Source organism: Ochotona curzoniae, unplaced genomic scaffold (genome assembly GCF_017591425.1).
Source record: "Ochotona curzoniae isolate NIBS_2020 unplaced genomic scaffold, NIBS_Ocur_1.0 contig_3644, whole genome shotgun sequence".
In the NCBI taxonomy this organism is placed as follows: domain Eukaryota; kingdom Metazoa; phylum Chordata; class Mammalia; order Lagomorpha; family Ochotonidae; genus Ochotona; species Ochotona curzoniae.
In genome coordinates, this window is record NW_024465934.1 from 109,541 (window position 1) to 135,079 (window position 25,539).

General features: G+C 42.3%; 1 protein-coding gene and 1 pseudogene across 1 annotated transcript in view; one reads left to right on the forward strand and one right to left on the reverse strand.

Annotated features, from left to right (window-relative positions):
- Positions 1 to 25,539, forward strand: part of LOC121158210 (component of Sp100-rs-like) — a 156,695-nt gene that overhangs the window by 59,559 nt on the left and 71,597 nt on the right. The gene's annotated exons all lie outside the window — the stretch shown is intronic.
- Positions 2,724 to 20,857, reverse strand: LOC121158214 (annotated as a pseudogene).

Here is a 25,539-nt window from a genome sequence, read left to right on the forward strand (position 1 = left end):
CTAAGTGTTGGATTCTGGTCTATTGTCTACGATGGTTCCAGCCTATGCTGGGAATCCCATCATCTGCATTCATGCTACTCGACTCTTTTAGGAAATGCAGGGAATGAAAATTGCAAGAATTTATTCTTGAGGATTGGACCATGCTTTGGATGTATGTAGGGATAGGATAGCAAAATGATGCATTTGTCTTTAAGGTTCATTTCTATGTCTACAAGGTTTTGGATATATGCAGTGGTGTCTATGGAGGACAGAAAGCTAATATTCCCTGTGGGAAGGTCACATTGTCACCTGATCCAAAGCTTTGAACAGTGGCAGAAGAGAACTCACCAGCCAGCGGGTGGGAGCAGCAGTAGACAGCTCAAGCTCTCTGGACCCCAAGTTTTGTTTTTGACAGTTCTCCCGTGAGTCATGGCGTATACAGTGATTTGTCAAGAGATTTGCATAAATAATAGTTCCTTTTTCTCTTTGCACCAATTTTGGATGATAAGAGGCACGGACATTATCATCTTTATTTCCAAATGATAAAACCCAATCACGTAAGTGTCAGGCGGTCTTCCCTCACAGTTGCATAAGGGAGTAAAGACAAGGCTAGCGTCTCGGATTCTGTGTTTATTTGCTTTGCAAAACGAGCAACAGAAACGCTTGTGAGAATGTTGAGTTATCTCAGTCCTGTCTACAGCATGCGTTGGTGCCAGTTTTGTAATTTCTTAGATATTTTTGTGTTATGTCCATATAGCACATACATACATATATATGTATGTATGTATATAGGATTCTAGAAGCACACCTTAAAACACACTAGGGAGAAACCTAAAAACTAATGCAAATGTTACCTGGTCTGAGGTTGCAGAAGAATGGCATTTTAATGAATGCCCTCAGAGGCTGTGAACTCTGAGCTCACTCATTTCCTATTGGATTTCCGACATGGGTTGGGATTTCCCCACACGCCTATTGGATTTTCCCCACGTGCCTGAGATTCAGAGAAATGGAGGTCGTGAGTATTGACGCCAGAGAGACTATTTTCAATAAAGAGAGGCAGGCAAGGGGCTAGGCGTCAAGTAACTGGGACAACAACCAGGAATCCGTGAGTGTGGAGAACAAAGCAGCAGCAAGACGAACAGGTGTAGGGAGACACGGGTGCCAGGACAGGAGAATGGGACAGTCGGGTGTAGAACCCAGTAGAAAGCTAACATAGGAGTGAGAGGCAAGTGTGAGTGTGGGGACAGACATGGAGTGAGGGTGGAGGTGGAAGATTCTGGTGGGCTTGGTGAAGCTGCCCACTCTGCGTCACTGGTTAGCTTTCGGCTTAGGGCCTGCAAGCACCTGCCAGTCCCACACATTCAAGGCATCAGCCAGGGACTGAGTTCCCTCAGCCTCTTGGGTGTTCTGATGATGCTCTTTGCTGCCACTCGAGACTAAGGGAGAGTTTTGCTCCTTTGTGCAGTCATCCACAGCGAAGAATCTGAAGCGCTCACCCATGAAGACGAGCCCCCAGAAGCCTCCACTTCAACCGCGGGAGGTGAGCCTGGTAAGGAAGGGCCGGCAAGGCTTGGGCGGCGGGAGTCAGAATGCAGAGTCATGTTTCCCTAAGTGTTGGATTCTGGTCTATTGTCTACGATGGTTCCAGCCTATGCTGGGAATCCCATCATCTGCATTCATGCTACTCGACTCTTTTAGGAAATGCAGGGAATGAAAATTGCAAGAATTTATTCTTGAGGATTGGACCATGCTTTGGATGTATGTAGGGATAGGATAGCAAAATGATGCATTTGTCTTTAAGGTTCATTTCTATGTCTACAAGGTTTTGGATATATGCAGTGGTGTCTATGGAGGACAGAAAGCTAATATTCCCTGTGGGAAGGTCACATTGTCACCTGATCCAAAGCTTTGAACAGTGGCAGAAGAGAACTCACCAGCCAGCGGGTGGGAGCAGCAGTAGACAGCTCAAGCTCTCTGGACCCCAAGTTTTGTTTTTGACGGTTCTCCCGTGAGTCATGGCGTATACAGTGATTTGTCAAGAGATTTGCATAAATAATAGTTCCTTTTTCTCTTTGCACCAATTTTGGATGATAAGAGGCACGGACATTATCATCTTTATTTCCAAATGATAAAACCCAATCACGTAAGTGTCAGGCGGTCTTCCCTCACAGTTGCATAAGGGAGTAAAGACAAGGCTAGCGTCTCGGATTCTGTGTTTATTTGCTTTGCAAAACGAGCAACAGAAACGCTTGTGAGAATGTTGAGTTATCTCAGTCCTGTCTACAGCATGCGTTGGTGCCAGTTTTGTAATTTCTTAGATATTTTTGTGCTATGTCCATATAGCACATACATATATATATGTATGTATGTATAGGATTTTATTTTGTTTTTTAAATGTATTTTATTAGTTGCATTTCTTATGTTATAAAGTGTTATGAGCAGTGGGAACCCCCCCCCCATCTCCGAACCTTTTCCCCATTGTGGAGTTCTCTACCTTGCTGCCTTAGCACAGTCCAAATTAAGTTGAGGTCTTTTTTTTGTAAGTATTTACCAAGGTAAAGTCCAGTGTCTCATTTTCCTCGTGGGTTCAAAGAGTTCTTGGTGAGACCATCTCTGGTCTGAAAGTAAACTAGCAAATCATCATCCCTCTCATTTGAAGGTCCTGACATAACTTCAACAGCCATTTACCACACTATGGCATTAATTGATAAGGTGTGGATTAATAGCATATTGATAGGAAAATGCTGTTTCTTAACTACATCCTGTGACTTCTTTATAGACATTTCAGTTTTGGTTTGTATTCATCCTGATTCCATACGGGTATCAGTTTAGGTACAGTACATTTTTTTAGGATGGGTGTGCAGAGAAATCCCCAATACCCTAGTGAGGCGTAATTAATCTTTGTGTCCCACCTAGTGAGGCATGTTTGGTTCCACGCTGGCCGTTGCCCGTCTGATTCTAAGCTTTCCATTTTGTTGTCTCTCCATTCTAGATTTTTTTGTTTGTTTATATATTTGTTTGTTTGTTTCGAGGTGTTACTGGAGCGATCCTAATGGTCACCGCGTGAGAGGGTAGGGTCACAGAGCCAGAGCCAGGCTAGGACCAGAGAGAGCTCACCTCTCTAGTCCCGAAGGAAGTTTATTATTCTTCTGTTTCTGCAGATCGCTCAGGGCTCCTGGGATCGTTCCCATGGTGCTGGTTTCTGTACTGCAGAGTTTGGACTTCTTCCATCCCCTGTGGAGGCTCCAAATGGGGGTGGGTGACCTCAGAGTTCTCAGCCTCCCCGTGGTCTCCTTAGCGGTTGGGATGTAGTCCTTGGTGTCCGTGTTGATGGTCCTTGGTGAGTGTCTGGGAGTCTTCAGGGTTGGGATGCGAGCCTCTTCCTGACCTCCTGCTCCACTCTGCGGTCTTACCGTGCTCCATATGCATGACCTCCTGTTAAGAGGCTTACAGGGTCGCTCCCGATTCCCCCCTTATGCCTGTGTAGCTTTACATTGTCTAGTGCTGACTCAAGTTTGTTGTCTATGGGTTATCAGATTTGATCCTGATAGGCTATATTTCACGTCTTCCTCTCACTTTTTAGGGAGATGGAAGATTTCTCTGCATTCCCTCCCCATTACGGAGTAACATAGGGTATTAAGAGTGTTTTAGGTTTTACAGTTCTTTGATGTAGATCATAAGCATTCTGACTCACATTAATTGTTGTATTATAGGTTACAATGCATTGTCTCATTGCATTGGATACATGTTTTCAGAGGTTGCAATAATGTTACAATGTGTAGGTATTATTTTCCAGATTAACAACTTTTCATCTCAGATTAAGGCAAACATGTGGTATTTAACCTTTTGGGATTGGTTCATTTCTCTTAGCATAATGGATTCCAATTGGGCCCATTTGGCCACAAAGAACTGCATTTCATTTTTCTTTTTTTTGATAGCTGAGTAGTATTCCATGGAGTATATGAACCATAGCTTTCTTATCCAGACCTCTGTTGATGGGCATTTTGGTTGCTTCCAGGTTTTTGCAATTACTGATTGTGCTGCTATAAACATAGGGGTGCATGTTGGTTTCTCGTAAAACAGGTGTTTTGGATATATTCCTAGGAGTGCTATTTGCTGAGTCATATGATATGCTGATTTTCAATTGATTTAGTATCTTCCATACTGATTTCCTTAGAAGCTGTACAAGTTTGCAGTCCCACCAACAGTGGAGTAGGGTTCCCTTTTCCTCACATCCTCACCAGCAAGTGTTGTTGGTAGTTTCTGTTTGTGTGCCATCCTTTCTGGCATTAGTTGGTACCTCATTGTTGTCTTCATCTGGATTTCCCTTATTGCCAGGGAACTTGAGCATTTTTTCATATGTTTGTTTGCCATTTGGGTTTGTTCTTTTGTGACGCGTCTGCCCATTTCCTGTGCCCATTTCTTGAGTGGTTTGTTTGTTTCGGTGTTTTGGTTGTTCTGGAGATCTTTGTATATTCTGGAGATTAGCCCCCTATACCTATGTAGTGTGCAAAGATCTTCTCCCATTCTGTGGGTTGCTTTTTTACTTTGTCGATGGTTTCCCCTGCTGTACAGAAGCTTCTTAGTTTGATGAAGTCCCATTTGTTTATTTTGGTCTTGATGGCTATTGCCTTTGGAGTCCTTTTTAGGAAGTCAGGGCCTACACCTAGATCTTGTAGTGTGTTTCCTACATTTTCTTCCAAAAGTTTGAAGCTTTCTGGGTGTAGGTTTAAGTCTTTTATCCATTTAGATTTGATCTTAGTGTATAGTGAGATATATAGTGTATAGTGTATAGTGTATGCCCTATCATCTTGTTTCTACAGGCTATCATCCAGTTGTCCCAACAGCATTTGTTGAATAGAACTTCCCATTTGTTTGGGTTGTCGTCTGTCTTTTTGTCGAAGATTAATTGGCTGTATCTATGTGGGTTTCCTTCTGTTGTTTCTATTCTGTTCCATTGATCCTCTTTTCTAGCTTTGTGCCAGTACCAGGCTGTTTTGATAACCACTGCTGTATAGTATGTCCAGAGGTCCAGAATTGTGATTCCCCCGATAAGTTCCTATTCTCCAGAATGGTTCTAGCTATTCATGATTTTTTGTGTTTCCAGATGAACCTATGTATCATTTTTTTTTAATTCAATGAAGAATGTTTTGGGTTGCTTGATTGGGATTGCATTGAAAGTATATATTGTTTTTGGTAGTATAAACATTTTAAGGATATGAATTTTGCCTATCCAGGAGCATGGGATGTTGCTCCATCTTTTGAGGTCTTGTTCAATTTGTTTTTTAAGTGTTTTGTAATTTTCTTCAAAAAAGTCTCCTACGCTTTTGGTTAAATTTATTCCTAGATACTTCATGCTTTTCTCTGTTATTTTGAATGGTAACTTGCTGGTTAGATCTTTTTCCATCTTGGGGCTGTTTGCGTACACTATGGCTGTTGATTTTTGTTCATTCATTTTGTACCCTGCCACTCTACCAAACTCTCATATAAGTTCTAGCAGTCTCTGTATTGAGTCTCTTGGTTCTTCTATGTAAAGGATCATGTCATCTGCGAATAGTGAAAGCTTGACTTCTTCATTTCCCATTTGGATTCCTTTGATTTCTTTGTCTTGTCTTATGGCCTCTGCAAGCACTTCTAGGACTATGTTGAATAGCAGCGTATTGGGGGTCCTCCCGTCCCACGGAAGAAATCACCTGATACTTGAAAGGGTCTCCAAGGCACTTTATTCCGATCTTCTGCTGTGTCCGTTAACTCTGTTGTGACCGTTAGGACCGTTAGGACCGTTACGCTCCAGCCCCTCCCCCGCCAAGCCCCCTGCTTATCTGTCAAACCTGACCAATCAACTTAAAGATAACCAATGCACACCAATCAGGGCAAAGGGCCAATCACAGGGCAGGAAATGGTTAGTGCCTCCAACAGCTCCCCCTTCTTGTTTTATTAAGCAAGGGACAGTGCCTGTCTTAGGTGTTCCGAGGTTGGGCTCCCCTTACCTGTCCTGGGCTAACCACGTGTCTAGGAATGTGGCGCCTGTCTTAGGTTGGTGAAGCCATATTGGATACTTACCCATCTCTGGCTACCGGTCCAGCATGCCTAGCCAGACTTCTGGGGACTCTCTGTTGTAAAGGGCAAACACAGCTTGCACTAGCAGCTGCTGTTACTGCTGCTGATGCTGTGCTCAAGGATGAAGCATCCACAGACCCCAAAGAATGATAATTAATAAGATAAGGCCCAGGGCTACTATACCGGCCCATTGGTGTGCAAAGGAAAGATCCTTTAATATGCAATTTGTCCATTGCTTTACTGTGGCAATCTCTACTTTCGTGCTATTTATGGCTATAATTTGTGATCTTAGTTCGTATGTCAAATTATCGAATCGTATGGACCAGCTTCCATTAGGGGATAGCATAGCGGATAACTCTCTGGACAAATTCAATGCTCGGGAGCCATTGGCAACAATAGAGGGAGTGACACACATTCCAGGTAGACTAAGCACACAGGAGGTCCCCATATGATGGAAATAAGTTGTGGAATGCGTACCAGCACCGCAGTGCCAGAGCCATTCCAACACTGGTTAAGGGCTCACTTAACTACAGAGCAATTCAAAAGGGTAACACTAGCACTCATGGAAACAATAAACATAAATGGAGCTTGTACACATACATAAATAGCATTATAGATAACATCACAACTGCAATTAACTGTAACATCTTCTTCCCATATTCTCAAACTATTACTATTATAATTACAATTTCTTACCACTACCTTATCAATAAATGCAAAAGCTGATATATCTGAACACCCACCCCTACTAGTGCAAAGTACCCAGACATTCCAAGACTGAGCAGAAACAGATTGAACAGGGTTACCATGTGTATAGTTATACCTCACAAAGGCAGAATTTGAACAGGTAGGAAACAGCAAGATCAGGTGCTACTCTTCTAGGAGTCACAGTACTTTGACAGCAGTCCATTCTGGGGGCCATTTCCAAGGCCCTAGACAGCAAGGCAATATTTGCTGCACCCCTTTTATGGTGCAGTTTTAGCTGGAGATTCTGGCTGTCTCCTCTCGGTATCTGAATGAACATCAGGCTGGTCAGCATCCACCACGTCCACAGATTCATCTTGCTCCGGCTTTCTTATCACTCGCGTCAAACGTTCTGGCACCCACACCAGTCCGTCAGAATCCTGCGGAAAAACACAAAGCGCTCCTCGCGTCCGTTGTAAGACAGGATGTGGGCCCATCCATTGTTTTGTTAAAACATCCTTCCACATCACCCAATCTTTGCAGGGGCCTGCGCCAACAGCGTGGTGTTCGGCAGCAGAATGGCCATCCAAATCCAGAATCAAAAAATTAAAAATATAAGTAACTAAAGCCAATTGATGTTTAGGACTATTGGGATATAGGGTGGCTCCTACTCCCCCTTTTTGTTTTATTAATAATGCTTTGAGAGTTGCATGGGCACGCTCTACCACAGCCTGGCCTGTGGGATTATATGGGATGCCAATGGAGTGTTTAATCGCAAATTCAGAACAAAACTTATCAAATGCTTTGGCTATATAGGCAGGTCTATTATCAGTCTTATAACACTGGAGGACGCCCCAGGCTGCAAAAGCCTGAAGGCAATGAGATATACAAAAATATGGTCGGATCCAATTAATATACCCCAATACCTGTTGGAAATCATTAAGAGTCTTTAAACCATCGATTCTGAGTTTTTTTGTTTTTTTTTTTGCGTTTCCATAAGACTTTCTCACCTTCCTGTATATGTCCTCTGAATTTATCAGTGCCATCTGTCAGGCAAGACTTAATCAATGTCCAGATCCTGACTGTTCCTGGAGAAAGGGGCTCCTGGTGTTCTGCCTTAGATAAGTCTCTGCCTAAGTGCTCCCATTGCAGCAGGATCAAAAGGCCCTCATCCAGAAACCACAGGGGGATCCTCTGCACAGTTTGCAAAAACAACAGCACCGTCAGCAGTTTCTGCAATAAAGGCTGCACGTGCACTGAAGAAGTTAAATTGGCCATATTTCTAACATCTCTGATCACCGCTTACCTGCAAACTTGACCGATCATCTGACTGATCGTTAACCACGAACTTGAATGGGCTTGCTAAACCGCGAACCTGAATGGGCGGTAAACCCGACCCTAAATGGCGGTAAACCGCGACCCTGAATGGCAGCAAACCGGGATTGATCATGAATGGGCCGTAAATGCAATCGTAAATGGGCGGTAAATACGATCGTTGGTGAACCTGAATGAATCTGAATAGCTGCTAGACCCCAGCTTTAATGGTCGCCACCCTGTGAACTTGACTAACTTGACTCGTCGCTACCCCGCGAACTTGACTCGTCACTAATCCGCGAACTTGACTCGTCGCTAACCCGCGAACTTAACTAACTTGACTCTTTGCTACCCCGCAAACTTAATTAACTTGACTCCTCGCTACCCTGCGAACTTGATTGACTTGACTCGTCGCTACCCTGCGAACTTGACTCGTCGCTAACCTGCGAACTTGACATGCACGTCCCTGCTGCTATCAGCGGCTCCCTGAGCTAACCTGAAACCTCAACTTAAATGGGCCCCCTGCTGCTGTGGCTTCCTGAGCAAAAAGCTCAGTTGTAAACTAATTCCCCTGCTATAAGCGGCTCCCTGAGCTATCTGCTCAGCTTACCGTCCTGGGGTTCACCAGCTGACTTCTATCCGATTCACAGTGCCAGTTATCTTCTATCTGATTCACGGCACCAGATATCTTCTATCTGAGTCACGGTACCAGATATCTTCTATCCGAGTCACGGCACCAGATATTGGGGGTCCTCCTGTCCCACGGAAGAAATCACCTGATACTTGAAAGAGTCTCCAAGGCACTTTATTCCGATCTTCTGCTGTGTCCGTTGACTCTGTTGTGACCGTTAGGACCGTTAGGACCGTTACGCTCCAGCCCCTCCCCCGCCAAGCCCCCTGCTTATCTGTCAAACCTGACCAATCAACTTAAAGATAACCAATGCACACCAATCAGGGCAAAGGGCCAATCACAGGGCAGGAAATGGTTAGTGCCCCCAACAGCAGCGGGGATATCGGACATCCTTGTCTTGTTCCGCATCTCAGTGGAAAGGGATTCGATTTTTCTCCATTCAGTATGATGCTGGCGTTGGGTTTTCGTATATTGCTTTGATTATGTTGTGGATTGTTCCTTCTATGCCAACCCTGGTTAGGGTTTTTAACATAAAGTGATGTTGGATTTTGTCGAGGGCTTTTTCTGCATCTATTGATACTATTACGTGGTTTTGTTCTTCAGTTTTTGGATGTGGTGTATCACGTTTATGGATTTCCGTATGTTGAACCATGCCTGCATTCCCTGGATGAATCCTGTTTGGTCTGGGTGTATGATCTGTCTGATGTTTTTTTGAATTCTGTTGGCTAGGATTTTATTGAGAATCTTGGCGTTAATGTTCATTAGGGAGATCAGTCTGTAGTTCTCCTTCTCTGTTAATTCTCTATCCGGTTTTGGGATTAAAGTGATATTGGCTTCATAGAATGAGTTTGGAAGGGTTGCTTCCTTTTCTGTTGTTTTGAAAAACTTGTGGAGGATTGGGATTAGCTCTGCTTGGAATGTTTTGTAGAATTTTGCGGTAAAGCCACCTGGGCCTGGGCTTTTCTTTGTTGGGAGATCCTTAATCACTGATTCAATCTCTGCTTCAGTTATGGGTTTATTCAGGTCTTCTGTTGCTTCTGAGGTGAGTTTTGGTAAGTGGTGGGAGTCTAGGAACCTTTCCATTTCCAAATGGTTACCTGATTTTTTGGAGTACAGTTCTTTGTAGTAATTTCTGATTATTTTCTTAATGGTTGCAGTGTCTGTTGTTATGTTGCCTTTGTCATCTTTGATGCTGCTAATTCTTGCTTTCTCTTTGTTAATCGGGCCAGTGGGGTGTCTATTTTATTTATCTTCTCGAGAAAACATCTGTTTGATTCATTGATTTTGTGTATAGTCCTTTTGGTTTCTATTTGATTTTTTTGTTCCCTTGTTTTGATAATTTCTTGTTTCCTCTTGTTTGTGGGGTCATTCTGTTGCTGTTTTTCCAATTCCTGGAGGTGTGTGTTTAATTCCTGTATTTGGTGCCTTTCTTGTGCCTTGACGTGAGCACTAATTGCAATAAGCTTACCATGTAACACTGCTTTGGCAGGGTCCCGCAAGTTTTGGACCGTTGTATCTGAGTTTTCATTGGTTTCCATAAATTTTTTGATCTCGTCTTTGATTTCTTCTCTAACCTATTGCTCGTTTAATAGCATATTGTTCAACCTCCAGGAATTTACATATTTCCTGGGGCATTTTGAGTTGTTGATTTCCAGTCGCATTCTGTGATGATCTGAGAAGGTGCATGGTATGATTCTGATTTTTTGTAGTTAGTTAAACTTGATTTGTGTCCTATCATGTGGTCTGTCCTAGAGAAGGTGCCATGCACTGCTGAAAAAGTATAATCTGCGGCCTTAGGATGAAATATTCTATCTATGTCTACCAGGTCCAGTTGTTCTATTGTTTGTGCAAGCTCTGTAGCTTCTCTTTTGAGCTTTTGTCTCATTATCTATCTAATGATGTTAATGGAGTATTCAGATCTCCAAGAATTATCATGAGTTCATCTCTATCTCCCTTTAAGTCTATAAGGAGTTGTTTCATATATATATATATATTATATATATATATATTTATAATATATATATATATATTTATGGATCTATTCTAAGTGTTTGTCTCAGCATAAGATATGAATTTAAAACAAAAGCACAGTTATAAGTGCAAGAATAGGAGCAGGACATACTTATCTAAAGAGATTAAACAGATGGTGCACATTCAGAGAAGAGAGTGTAAGAGAAATGCAACTCACCCGTTCCGTGGCTTTGTGTATTGGGTAAGGGGTGGTTCTCTAGTTGAATATACAAACAAGGATGAGTTTCAGGATATGTATGTGTGAAACATGGAGGGGGAATAAGGGAGAGAGAAGAATAATGGAGGGAGAAATGAAGAGAGGGAGGAGAACTCTGCAAAGAACCTGGAGCATTTCTCTGCGAAGGTCAGTAAGCATGTGTTCATCATGGTATCCTACTTTGTGATGGAGGAAACTCAAGTGCATCATGGGAAAGTGGGTGTACTGAATAGGCTTAGAATGATTTTTGTCCTATTTTGTTCAGATAATGCAGAAGTAAGGTGCAGATACTGCTAGAAACCTCTCAGCTTTTTGTTCACTGACTCCCTGCCCAGGTCGTATCAAAATGATGATCTTGTCTACCACACCTGATCCTATCTGTTAGTACTGTTGAGTTGTTCTCTTTCACCACCTCTTGCATTTTATAAATCATAGCAAGCACGGTGTTCCACTATTTGTTGATGAGATCATCATTAGTCACAAGCTTCAAAGGTCATCAAAGGATAATTTGTTATTTAATTAACGTGGATAAAAGGGTTTCAATTATAGTGTAAGCATTGTCTTACATTGTGATTTTCCTAGCAGTATTTTCTTATGCAAAGCTTCATTTTGTAATCACAAAAATCTTAACAACGAAGTAGGGTAGTCAAGCTATCCTGGCTTTATAGATGAGAAAACTAGACCTCGTGATTGTTAAAGGGTCGTTGACGAATTTACCTAGACAAACAATAAAAGGAAAAGGGGATAGGATCCTGAAATCCTGTCCCTGGGCCTCAAGTACAAGATTCCACACAAGTGTAGGTGGGTGTGAAGGTGCTTTAAGCCTTGGACAACAGATTTGATTAAACTCACAAAGGCATTGAGTATAAATTTATCAAAGGAGGTTGGAAGCTGGCCTCTGGAAAGCACTCAGCTCAGAGATTCCCCGATGACTGGGCACTCCGACCACGGGGTGGCCAACACAAGGCATACGTGTTTCTCAGGCTGCTGCCTTCTCCCTGCACTTGTCCTGGGTTGGTCTTTAATCTCATACAGGTAAGTAGCTGTCTTTGGGCTAGCTGCTTCTAAGCTGGCATTTAAAGCAGATAAATAGGCAATTTTGCTTGAAAGAATAAAACAGTTTTAGCTTTTGTTTTTCGATTTTCCTGCATTGTCCTTTTTCTTGATATTTCCCTTGGAACCTGGTCATTTCCCTCCCTCAGTAGGAAGGGGAAAAATTAATCAAGTTTTTATGATGATGACAATCTTGTCTGCATGTGAACTGTCATAGAATGCTAAGGTTTTTTGTGTCCAAATAATGATTCTCCTGCTTACAGAGCCCATGGATTTCAACAACTCATCTACATTTAAGAAGCAGCTTAGGAAAAGAGGTTGAAGAAAATAATAACTTCATGGTTATCAACAAACAGTATTTTCTAAAGGAGATTCATTCTATTCTTTGCTATTGCCTTCAAAGTAAAACACAAATTTGAGTTCATAATTTAGCCTTTGCATTTCGCTGGCAGGCTCATATAAACCCAGAGAAATCAATGACTCAAATACAATAGAAACTTAGCTTTTGTCTCAAGTAAGCAGTCTACAGGCTTTTTACACAAGGGGAAGATGGAGCCCTATTTGTCAGGGACGTGACCAAGCTGAAGATCTGCCTTCAGTGTCAGCCTTCTTGGGTTCCCCTAAGAGAAAAGCGAGGCCATAAGCCAGCAAAGATACATACTTAAAGGGACAGGTCAAAGAAGAAAGATGATGCAGTGTGAGAAGCCAGAGTCCGACACAGAGCAGGATGCCCAATGGGGGATGACGTTTTCTCAGCTTACCCACACAGGTCGTCAGTTCCAGGCAGAACCCCTCTTGCTGTGTTATTTCAGCATTTCCCAGTTTCCCATTGCTATTAAACATTCCCAGAATGGTAGGGGGCAGCCACCATAGCATTCCCTAAACTGGATCCACCTGCCTGAGGCACAGCAAGCCAATGATTGACACTGCAGTGCTGGAAAAAATCAGGTGTTTATTACAAGTGCAAAGGGAAGGAACCAAGCGTCTGGGGCTTGATTCCCATGGTCCCTGAGTGTGTAGGGGGTAAAGGCTAAATTCTGTGAATCTGGATTAAAAGCTGGGGAAGACCACTGCATGATCAGCTCATGTGTGGGTCCCCTATTGGTCTCCAGTTAGTTCCCAGCACTGGTGGATTGCTTTTGATGATTCAGTGACAGGCGAGCGGCTCTGGACATAGGTCAGTCTGGCCACAATCAACAGTGTCCTGGCTAGTCATATGGGAGACCCAGATGGAGTTAAGGCCCCTGACCTCAGTCTAGCTTGGCTCCTGCTGTTTGGGGTCTTTGGAAGGCGCGCCTGCAAATGAAAGATCTCTGTCTAGATCTCTTTGACTTTCAGATAAAAGTAAATAAATTTATCAATAAAGGTTAACATAAAGATGAGCTTGAGAGAGAGCTATCATTGAAGAGAGAAGAGAAAGGGAAACAGCGGTAGGAAGACAACCACTCCACTAATACAATGAGAACTAAGCAGAAACAAGACGTATGGGATGATGGATGGAGAGACGCAGAGATGAGATACATGATGAGAGCTATGGAGAGAGTTAAAGAACAGTGGTGACAGGGACGGGGCAGTAGTATGAAAGGAGAGAACAGATGGAGAAACCACGGGATCTGGGATGAGCACGAGACCAAAGCACCTGGGAGTGATCACAACAGCCAGGAGTTGTCAGTCAGGTGTGTCTCGGTGTCACAGCTACTCCTGCGACTCACCTGGATTACAAAGAACCTCACTCCAGTTCCAAACCCAACACTCCCAAAACCTCATCCTTTTTTTTTAAGATTTATTTATTTTTATTGGAAAGTCAGATATACAGAGAGGAGGACAGACAGAGAGGAAGATCTTCCGTCCGTTGATTCACTGCAGAAGTGGCCTCAACGGCTGGAGTTGCACTGCTCTGAGGCCAGGAACCTGGAGCTTTTTCTGGGTCTCCCACATGGGTGCAGCATCCCAAGGCATTGGATTGTCCTCGACTGCTTTCCCAGGCCACAGGCAGGGAGCTGGGAAGTGGAGCTGCCAGGATTAGAACTGGCATCCTTATGGGATCTTGGCGCTTTCAAGGGAAGGACTTTAGCCACTAGGCTACTGCCCCAAAACCTCATCTTTCCCCTAAAGCCAGGCTGTGTTCCTCCAGGGCTCTTTCTTCAAAATGTGCACTATCCGTTTCTTCAAGTTGAAATCCTCTAAATTATTCACAAAGCGGAGAGGGGGGTAGAAACAGTGGGGAACATAGAGAGGAAAGGGATTCCTTCTTGATGAGGAATGGAGAGGAGGGGGCCCCTAATGTTGGGGGGTAGAAAGGATCTGTGGGGAGACGGGTCAAAAATGAAACTTCTTTACATGTCACAATTTAGGAGCAGAGCTGCATTTGCGTGCACCTGAACATGGGAATTGCACCTGTGTCATGTGCTCCCCAAGTGGAGGCCAAGAAGCACAGACTGGGAGCAACCAAGCTTCTAATACGACAGGTAAGGGAAAGCTGCGTGAGGGTGCTGGGGTGGCTGTGACTCAGCACGTACCACAGACCCTGCAGTGGCACGTGGCAGGAGGTGGGGTTCAAGGAGTACATCAGGCAGCCTTGGGCTCTCCATCAGGAATCTGCAAGTGAGGGTGTGGGGACTCTGACACCAGAGCTGCTGCTTCTCACTGTGCCTGCCTGTGAGCATCCTGTAATAAGGAGCCAGACTCTTTTCCCCTCTATCTGCATAACCTGACTCTTTGAGAACTGCGTGGAAGCAAGAGATTGTTGTGAAGTCATGTTTAGTGGGACACAGCCTGTTGATTAAGTATGGACAGTGTGGTAGAAATGTCCTGGTAAAACAGGCAGTATCTAATTTGCTGCATCAACCGCAATACTAAAGAATGGATTTCTGAGATGACCTCTGCCCTTGTCTGTGAATCAGTAAGCCGAATACTCTGTTGCTGCTAGATAACGGGTCACTTTGTCACAACCCTCACTGCCAGCAGATAAAAGCCTCTTAAACTCAATGTACCGTTTCGAAGAGGGCCCCCTTCTCCCATTAACAAGAAGCTGGATCGGAAGCAGAGTCGCTGATATGAAATGTAGGATGCCAAGCTGCAACGTAACCCTCTGCTCTGCATCACCTGCCCCTAATAACACTTAATCATTACATCTGTGATGCACACTGAACAAGGCGGATGTCCTTGTGAAGAAAGGATTTTTAAAATAGCCCCGAATCTGCTGCATGCTAGCCCCTACCGTCACTGTGGTAATACAGGTCTAGTTTAAACTTGCTTGTCCATGTTTCATTGTTGGCTGTCAGGTTTTCTATTTTAGGGCAAAGACCTGTGCTGTTTAGATGCATGTTCCATTTTACAGAGTGACTCCAGAAACTTGTTTCTTGAAGTACCTTTAAATATTTCTTCAATTATTTTTATTTTTATTTTCTTCAGAAATTCCAATGACTGGTTCACTGCCTTCTCTTGACTATTTTCTTTGTCGTTTTTAATTGTTCTTCTTCATTTCCTTTTTGCTTTTCCTTCTATAGTCTGTGTCCTGCACTTCAATTTCTCGAGTTTCTAATCTCTATTATCCCTATAAATTTGTCTTTATTTCTCTGATGATTTTTCTTCTACCTACATCTTAAGTTCTGACTGTTATAAAATTCTGTAGGTATTCAAGCCAGGCTGCTGAATTCCAGGAATCAAAGTGCACCAGTGATTTCTGAGGGCTGCAGTGGCCTGACTGCCTTGACATGCCCCTGCTTCTAATGTTAGCTTTCACCTGACTTCAGCTGCTTTCCATATTTTCTCTATTGTAAATGGATAATAAAGGCCCATGTGGATATGTAAAAGCACAGTGTACATTTTGGCTGTGTCTAAGTGTACAATGTTTTGTGGAAATTATTATTTCCCCATGATAATAACTGCCAACATGGTATGTTAATGACTGGGGAATGAAGATTTAAAAATAAAATAGCTGAAGGCTACTGATGTAAAGAACTTGAAAATCTGCTTCTCTTATAATCTGAAAGATTATTATTATTTTTTTTTTCTGTTTTAAGGACAAAGGAGAAGATGCAACAATAAACAAAGAAACCTCCAAGGTGCTAAAAAAGGTACTGGGGCGGCAGGGGAGCAGGGATAGGCACAGCAAGGCACTCTGGTTGGGGGTGGGAGCAGGGATAGGCACAGCGGGGGCACCGGGTTGTGGAGGGTGGTCCTTGGCTCTCTCCATGGTGCTGATCTTTCTGCCAGATGCTGTTGTCTTTGCTGCAGCCCACAGATTTCCTGTGTGCCGTGATAGCTTCACAGCTGCTGGATTATTCAGAGTATAAGCTATGTCATTACAACAAATAGTATCCAAAACAAGCAGTTTCAACACAAATACATTAGTTGTCATCTAGAATTCCAGAAGTGGTAGGGAGAATCTGCCCTCCTTGATAGGTTTCAATCTCCAGGCCCACAAAGGCCACTCTGACTGTCATTGTCTCCCATCGAGTGGGAATGGAAAAAATGAAGAAGAGAGTAAGCCTTTCATTTCCTTAATGAAAATCTGATCACATCTTTTTGGCCAAAACTTAGTCAACGCTAGCTTCAAGTAAGTAAGGCTAAGAAATATGATCTCTGGCCAGGCACTGAAGGATCAAGCTGTGATTCTGTGCCCATGAGAAGAAGTGATTATGTGTGACCAACACCACTCTGTCCACCTGCCTTACGTATTTGCATTCAAATGGCTGATTCCCTGAACTAACAAGGAAAACTGAATTGGCTCAAACCCAACCATCTTTGATAAGAACAGGATTTGGAACTGAGGGTGCAAACCAGAGCTGTGGTAAAGGACATGCCAACACTAATTTGGAAACGAAGAAATAGAGTAAAACATTGGAGAGACTGTGTGTTGTAACAATGAATGCAGAAAAGAGGAGACAGAACAAACACAGACAGACAAAATCTGAACAACTAAATACAAGCCAAAGCATTAGTACAAGATCAGTTCCAATCCTGGGAAACTCATGACTCCTTAAACCCAGTTAAGTCAGAGCATACCCAAAACTGGATTTACACATTGAGGCATGGGTGTGTGAATGATGTAGGATGTTCCATTCTGTGCACCACAAAGGGAAGTTGGACATTTCTATTGCATTTCTATTTTCAGAATTACTCTGTCAAGTGAACCAATTCCATGTATTCCACAGCACAGATTTAGTAGCATAGTGACTGCCCACCCAGCACTCCCTCCTGGCCACATTCTCCACACACCCTCCTCCTTCCTCATTTCTTCTATAGAAATGTTTACAATGACAGGATTTCAGTTCATTTCACAATCACAGGCTGATCACGGCATTGGATGAAGCATTCAACAAAAGCAAGTAGAAAAAGAAAGCAATGTACAGGGCATAGACCAGGACTGTAAACAATAATCAAACCTCAACATGTCAGTTTTGCTCCTATAGATTACATTTGTTTGTATTTTGTGCATTAGCTACCATAGATGAGGAACGTGCACAATATTTGTGTTTCAGGGAACTAGCTTATTTCATTAAGCATAGTGGTTTCCAGTTGCATCCATTTTGTTGCAAAAGACAGGATTTCATCATTTTTTATGGCTGACTAGTGCTTCATACTATATGATTACCACATTTTCTTGATCTATCAATTGGTAGGCATCCAGGTTGTTTCATATCTCAGGGCCACAATAAGCATGGAAGTACAAACAACTTTCATATGCTGATAAATTCCCAGGAGTGGAATGGCTCGATTGGATGGTAGATCTGTTTTCAGAATCTCCATGCTGTCTTCCATAATGGCTGTACTAGTTTACATTCTGCCAACATGCTACCCAGCATTTATTCTTCTTAAATTGTTGAATGTGAGGTGAACCCTCATTGTAGTTTTTATTTGCATTTACCTGATAGCTAGTGTTCCTTAGATTTTTTTTCATTTATCTACTTACCATTTTTATTTTAACTATTGAGAACCATCTTTTCTTCTCATATTCTTTGTCCATTTATTAACTGGATTGTTTTGTTATTATACAGTCTGATGCTATTAGGTCATAGACTTAGATTTTTGATCCATTTTGAGTTGTTTTTTGCATGAAGGGTAAGGTACGTGTCATATCACTTGTGCATACGTAGATCCAGTTGTCACAGCAGCATTCATCGACTAGACTGTCTGTTCTGCAGAGATTAACTTTAGCTTATTTGCCAAAGATTTGTTGGCTGGGGATGTGTGGGTCAATTTCTGGGGTTTATATTCTATTCTCTTGGTGCCAGTGCCAGGCTGTTTTGATTTAACTGCCCTGTACTATGCCCTGAATTTTGGTATTGCGATCCCTCTGGCTTTTTTTGTTTGTTTGTTTAAGAATGCAGTAGTTATTTGGGATTTGTTTTGTTTTGAACCAAATTCTGGCATAACTTTTCTAAATATGAGAACAATGTCCCCGGTATTTTGATTGAGATCACATTACATTACGTTCACATTAAATCTATAAATTGCTTTGAATAGTATGGAAATTTTGATAATATTAAGTCTTCAAATTCATGAATGTAGAAGATTTTTTCCATTTTTTACGTGTTGTCTTCCACTTTTTCTTTAATGTTTTGTAATTTTCATTCTAGAGTTTTTTTTATTGTTATTAACATTGTATTATGTGTTACAGTTTTATAGGCACTGGGGATTCCCCCCACCCCTCCCATGCCCCTCCCCCCATGGTGGATTCCTCCACCTTGCTTCATAACCACAGTTCAAGTTCAGTTGAGATTCCTTCCTTGCAAGCATATACCTAGCATAAAGTCCAGTGTCTTATTGTCCAGATAAGTTCAAGGGCCTCTTGGGGAGACCTTCTCTGGTCTGAAGATAGGGCTAACAGAGTAAAGTTCCGGTCAGTTAAAAGCCCCAACGAAACCTCAGTATCAATATACAACATTATGGAATTAATTGACATAGTATTGGGTAAGCAATATGTTAAAAATAATGCAAGTTCCATTCTTCGAAACATCTGGGTTGAGACAGTATCAATGACAGGTTCAAAAAATAACCAACAACCAAACAAAAATTACAAGTTAAATCAAGGCAAACATGTGGTATCTAACCTTTTGGGATTTGCTCATTTCCCTTAGCATTATAGTTTCCAGTTGGGCCCATTTAGCCACAAAGAACTGCATTTTGTTTTTTTTAATAGCTGAGTAGTATTCCATGGAGTAGATGAACCAAAGCTTTCTTATCCAATCTTCTGCTGATGGGCATAGAGTTTTTTTTAAACAGCTGTTTTTATTTGGAAGAGTAACACAACATCTTAATCTTTCTGTTGCTGGCTTAATCTCCAAATGCTTGCAGCAGCCCAGCGCTAGATCAGTCCAGATACAGATGCCAGACACTTCAATCATCATGGTTTACTTGGGTGGCAGGAAACCAAGCCATTGCCTCCTGTCCTTCAGTTGCACATTAGCAAGAGACTGGATTAGAAGTGGGATAGTGTCAACATCCACAGCTCCATGCAATTCTTACATATATGGGTCTGTCATTCTAAAACTTGCAAACAGTATGACAGCAACTGTTATTATACAACAAATACAGATGAAGCAAATTCATTGACATGGATATAAATATGCAAATTTTAAGATAATACAAGAAAATCTAAAGTGGAGCATAACACCAAGACATTACTTTACAGTATGTATAATTATAATTTATTGAAATTAACTTAACACAATATACAAAATATAAACAGTTAATGTGAAATGGCAACTACACTAAGTAACTTTTGCATGGGTGAGTCTAGGTTTCTAGTTCAGATTGAACATTCACCCTCCGAAGCACTTCTTCAGGCATGCAAAAGACTGGATTAACAGGTTTTATCTGTTCTTCTCCCAGAGGAGACAATTCAGCTATTCCAAATAATGTATGAAAAGGATCCACCATATCTCCTGGTCTGTCGGCAAATCCCCCCATTTCTTTATCTTGACATGCCAAAATGAAATTCCTCAGTTTTTCCCTATTGATTCAATGAAGCCTTCCAATAATCTTTAGAGACGCCAGCACCCACCATGCATAGCACACATCTGGTAACTTCTCAGGTCTTCCATTAAGTCTACCTGAAGGTAACTGTCGATCACAAAGCCACGAACCAAGTAAATCAGAATTTACTTGATGTAGCTGATTAGCCAGGAATCCTGTGCAACAATAGATCTGCCCAGCATGGGATTCAGAACCTGATCTGCAACCAAGTCCACCATCAAAGTTCATACAAATTCGATTGCTTTTTCTGCATCAGTTGCCATCAAGCTTCCCCAATAGTGCTAATGTCACCATCGCACAAAAAGAGAATCTTGTATCATTTCTCTCTGCTTTAGAGATTTTCACATCCCATGAAACAGCTGGTCTCTCTGGCCTGCACTGTGTTCAGTCCTTATCTTTTAGACTGGCCCCCTCTGCTCCAGTGCTCCTGCATGCTGATATAACTATCACAGTGCATGCTGGAACTTCCAGCAGACCATTAACTCCACTTAGACCAGCTGCTTCATGGGACCCCAAATGTCTCCAGCAAACGAGCCATCTTCTTTCTGTAGACTCTGGGCATATTCCAAAACTTTATTTATGTCAATAAGATTAGTACTATCATATAGAGTGAGAATCTGGACAGCACTTAGAGTATATAAGAGATAAGGATCATGTCCAATACTTGCACTTCTTCCACCACCTTCATGTTGCCACAACTTTATAAATGTCAGAATTTCTTGTCTATTCATGCAATTCAGTTGTCCCATGAGATCCATTACTGTCAGACCCCAACATATGCCACTCATCCTCAAGTACTCAGACATGCAATATTCATAATCATCTTTCTTTGAGCCACAGGATGCGATATAATTGGCATGTTTGTCCAGGAACAGTGTGTTGGGAGTATCTGGCTTGATAATAACATCCTTCTGTGGTGTGCCCATGTCCCGGAGCAAAAAGGTTCATTCTAGAGTTCTTTCAAATCCTTGGTTGAATTTATTCTAAGATATTTAAATTTTGTAGCTATTGTGAGTGGGACTGGTCTTACAAGTTCTTTCTCAGCCATTGCATTGTGTATACGAAGGTTATTGATTTTTGTGTGTTGGCTTTACACCCTATCATTTCGCCCAGTTCCCTCGTGAGCTCCAGCAGCCTCTTAGTAGAGTCATTTGGTTCTTCTACATACAGAATCATGCCATCTGTGAACAGGGATAGCTTGAGCTTTTCTTTTCCAGTTTGTATTCCTTTGGCTTCCTTTTCTTGCTTTATGACTCTAACTAAAATTTCTGGGACTCTAATGAAAGCAACAGTGGAAATGGGCATTCTTGTCAGGTTCCAGATCTTAGTAGAAATGCTTACAGTTTTTCCCCATCAATATGGTGCCCACTGTGGATTTGTCACATGTTCTCTTGATTGTGTTATGGCATGTTTTTCTATATCCAATTTGCTATGATTTTTTATCATGAAAAGATGTCATATTTTATCAAAGCTTTCTCTGCATCTTTTAAGATAATCAAGTGATTTCTATGCTTCAGTTTATTTGTGCTATGTGTCACATTTCTGGATGTGCATATGTTAAACAGCCCTTATTACCAAGGATAAATCTCACTTGGCATGAGTGAATCACTTCTCTCATACGCAGTGGAGTTGGATTAGCCAGTAATTTTGTTGAGGATTTCTCCATCTTTGTTTATTAGGAATATTGATAGGTCGTGTTGTCATTTACATTTGTTTCCAGGAATTTTTTAAAAGAATATTTTTTCTTTTGATTTCTTCTATGATCGACTGTTCATTCAGTGGATTCCTGTGCAAACTTATCAGTTTCTGTGTGTTTGTATATTTCCTAGAGTTTGCTAGGCTGTTGCTTTTCACCTTCATCCTACTGTGGTCAGGAAAGTTGCATGGTATGATTTCAATGTTTTGAATTTGCTGAGAATGATTTATGGCCTCAAATACAGTCTTTCCTTAAAAAAAAAATCTCACAGAGTGATGAAAGAATGTGTTCTGCAATGGTGGGGTGAGATGTTCTGTAGACAACGACCAGGTTCATTTAGTCCACAGTGTAGATGAACTCTGTGTGTTTTGTTTGCTTGTTGCTTGCTGATTTTCTGTCTAGTTGATCTGTCCATTGATGAAAGTGGGGTGATGAAGTTCCAATTATTATTATGTAATGATGTCTCCCTTTAGATACACTAACATTTGTTTTAAATAGCCAGCTTTTCACTAACTTTTTCTCCTTCACATTCTGTAATGATGACTATTTTTCCTGGTTTCTATGTGCAGCAGGTTCTTAAGAACCATTTGTAAGGCTAGACAAGTGGTAACAAATTCTCTCCATTTTCTGTTTTTGAAACTCTTTATTTCACCTTGCTTTGCTGGGCACAGTATTCCCGATTGAAACTTTCTTTTAGGACCTGGCCTGTGTGTCTCCATTCTCTCCTAAACTGAAGGGTTTCTTAGAGAAACCAGCTGTTAGTCTGACTGAGAAGCTCCTGAAGGTGATCTGGCATTTCTCTCATGAACATTTTAGAATCTTTTCTTCATGTTTTACTGTTGCGTGTTTGACTATAATGTGTCATGGTGAAGATCTTTTCTGATCATATCTAATACAGAGAGTTCTGTGTGCGTCTTGAACTTTATTATCATTTTTTCTCCTCCAAATTAGGGAAGTTTTCTGTCATGATCTCACTTAATAAACATTCTGTTCATTTCACTCTTTCCACACTTTCAGGAACTCCTAAGATACATAAGTTTGGTCATTTGTTAATATCCCACAGAGCTCAAAGACTATCTTTAGTGTTTCTCTTTTTTTTTTTTTTTGTTTTTGTTGTTGTTGTTGTTGTTGGTTTTTTGTCTGACTGAGATATTTCCAAGGATTTGTCTTCTTGCTAGGATATTCTTCCTCCTGCCCCACCAAGTCTGTTGTTAAGATTTTTTTCTGTGTTTCCCATTTGACAGATTGAATTATTCATTTCAAACAGCTAAGTTTAATTTCTTCTCAATATTTATCTCAGAAAAAATAACCATATCATACATTAATTCCTCTGTGTTCGTTTCCCTGTGTTTCTGTGTAATCTTATGATCATTCTTTTTCAGTCATTTCATCTATCTCTTCATCATCGTATTTTAATATTGAAGTGCTATGTTTCTTTTGGGGAATCATTATCTTTTCCTTGTGCATGTTGTTTGCATTTCTGCTTTTATTTTTAGGCATGAAACACTTGTTGGTTTCTCCCCTCTGGTGACTTGTATCTTGGCACTGTGCCTCTCTGGCTGGAGTTTCTACTCCTTCAGTAAATATCCAGAGGTGTGTGCTAGGTAGGACCAAGGAGCTCTGAAGCACAAGGGTGGGACAGGAGTCCACAATGACACCTAAGTTGGGCATGATAGATCTTTATGAACAGCAGGGGGAGATATGACCACATTGGCTGGTGTGAGCCCACTGTGACCACAGCATGACCACTGTGAGCCCACCATGACCATGGTGTGACGACTGTGAGCCCACCATGAGTATGGTGTGACCAGTGTGAGCCCACCATGGTCAGAGTATTACCACTGTGAGCCCACCATGAGCATGGTGTGACCAGTGTGAGCCCACCATGGTCACAGTATTACCACTGTGAGCCCACCATGAGCGTGGTGTGACCAGTGTGAGTCCACTCACTTTCTCACTTCCACGATGATCAATTCCTAGAATTAGTCCACAGTAATGAGTCCATCCACAGAAGCACATAAATTACACAGTATCTGTATGGTCCTCAGGGTGAGCCCGGAACCCTCTGCACTCATGAAACTGTGAGCCTTGAAGTAGCACCTGTGACATCCCTGAGATCCAGCCACTCTCCATGCCCTATCATGCTGTCACAGAGTCCCCATCTTGCTTTGCTGGGCAAGGTACAGTAAGGGGGAAGCCACTCTCAGTCCCATGAACCTGCTAAGCCATGGAGAGAAGCAAGGCATTCCCTGAGCCTCTGCTTAGCCCCCACAATTCCTCTAAGCCAAACTCTGTCAGTGGGGAACAGAAATGTATCCTTCTCATAAAATCCCCTAATCATATATATGCAAGCCACCACGGCTTGGAATTGAAGACTCTGGAACGTCCTGGAAATTATAACAACGGAGGTTCTTTCTAATAGATTCCCTGGGCAAAATGTGTCTCAAAAATACCCTGTCCAGCTCCCATCTTGACGATACCAGGTCAAGGTAATCCCATTTGTTTATTGACGCTGTTATTGGCCCCAAGTCCTGCCTTCATCTCTGCTCATGACCTTGCAGCTCTACACGTTTCCAGAGTGAGTCTGAGATCTCCAGTGCAGGGTAGGGTGAGTGTATTTAGACTTTAGTGCTTGGCTGAGTCCTGGAGATGGGGATGGCTGGTGCTGGCAGAGGGAGAGCCCCTCCATTTCTGGCAACAGGACTAGACCAGCACCTTGCCTTAGGATGCAGAGCATCTGTTGCACCTTCCTTGGATGTTGAGGCATCTGTTCATGTTCTGAATAAATCAGTCAGCTGAACATCGCCTACACTCTTTATCTCCAAATACTGGTCCCAACTAGAGGCAAAAGTAGTTTTGTGTGACTTAATTTTTCTAGTTTACTACTGCATTAATGAGCTGATGCTGGTTTTAGTATTGTGCAGTGGCTGACTCAAGAAGAGCCATATCCTAATTTCTCCAAGTATTCTACTTCCTAGATATAAGACAGTAGCAAGGGACCAGAGCTCACTGACACACAAGGAACCACTATACAACAGGACTGAGCACTTTGTTTCATATAATGTGACTGGCAACCTGAATTTCTTCATGCTGAGAACCAAGAGAGACTGCCTACATGCTGTTTCTTTGCTTTGAAGTTGTTTGCTATCAGTACATTTTAATTAAAAGGGAAATCCAGCTAAGACACAGAGCAAAACCATGTATGTTGCTCAGTAATAGCTATTGCTGCAGATCCAGGTTACATACAACCAGGGCCAGGGCGTCATCTTGGCTACCTTATAGGGAAGGGAAAAGCAGACATAGTCCAGAAATAGCACAGGTGTCTTCTCATGGGACCCCAGGGACAAGGGATGGAGGGAAGAGGCAGGGGAAGGAGACAGAGAGACACAGAGAGAACGAATCAGAAAAGGGGCAGAAGAAGAGAACAAGTAGGTTCTCTTTTTCCAAGATATGCCTTCAGCACTGTTAGTGACAGGAGGAGAATCCCACACAGAACAACTTCATGGGTGACTTTGACCCTTGGCAGCCACAGCATTACCCTACTCAGCCCAGTACCACTCTTTGATCAATGCAGAGCAATTTCTGATTCTGAAGATCAAGCAAGAAGTACTCTACCTGCTAGATTTCTTCATTTCCCCTGCTTGTTCCTCTCAGGCCTTTAGGACCCACTGCCAAGCTCTTATTCCTGAATGCAGGCTTCGTCACCTCTTCCGACAGGTGCCTCCCTGGCATCTTCACTTCCCTCCCGAGGGCAGCGTTTGTGAAGCAGAGCATGTCTTGATCTCGGGTTGTGAGTCCTCTCGGCATGGCAGTCATCCCTTAGTGTCTTAGGAAACCCGTTGTATCCTGGTGAGGTGTATAGTGTATGTAAAACAGAGCCTTGCTACGTGAAGCAATGTGATCAGCACCAAG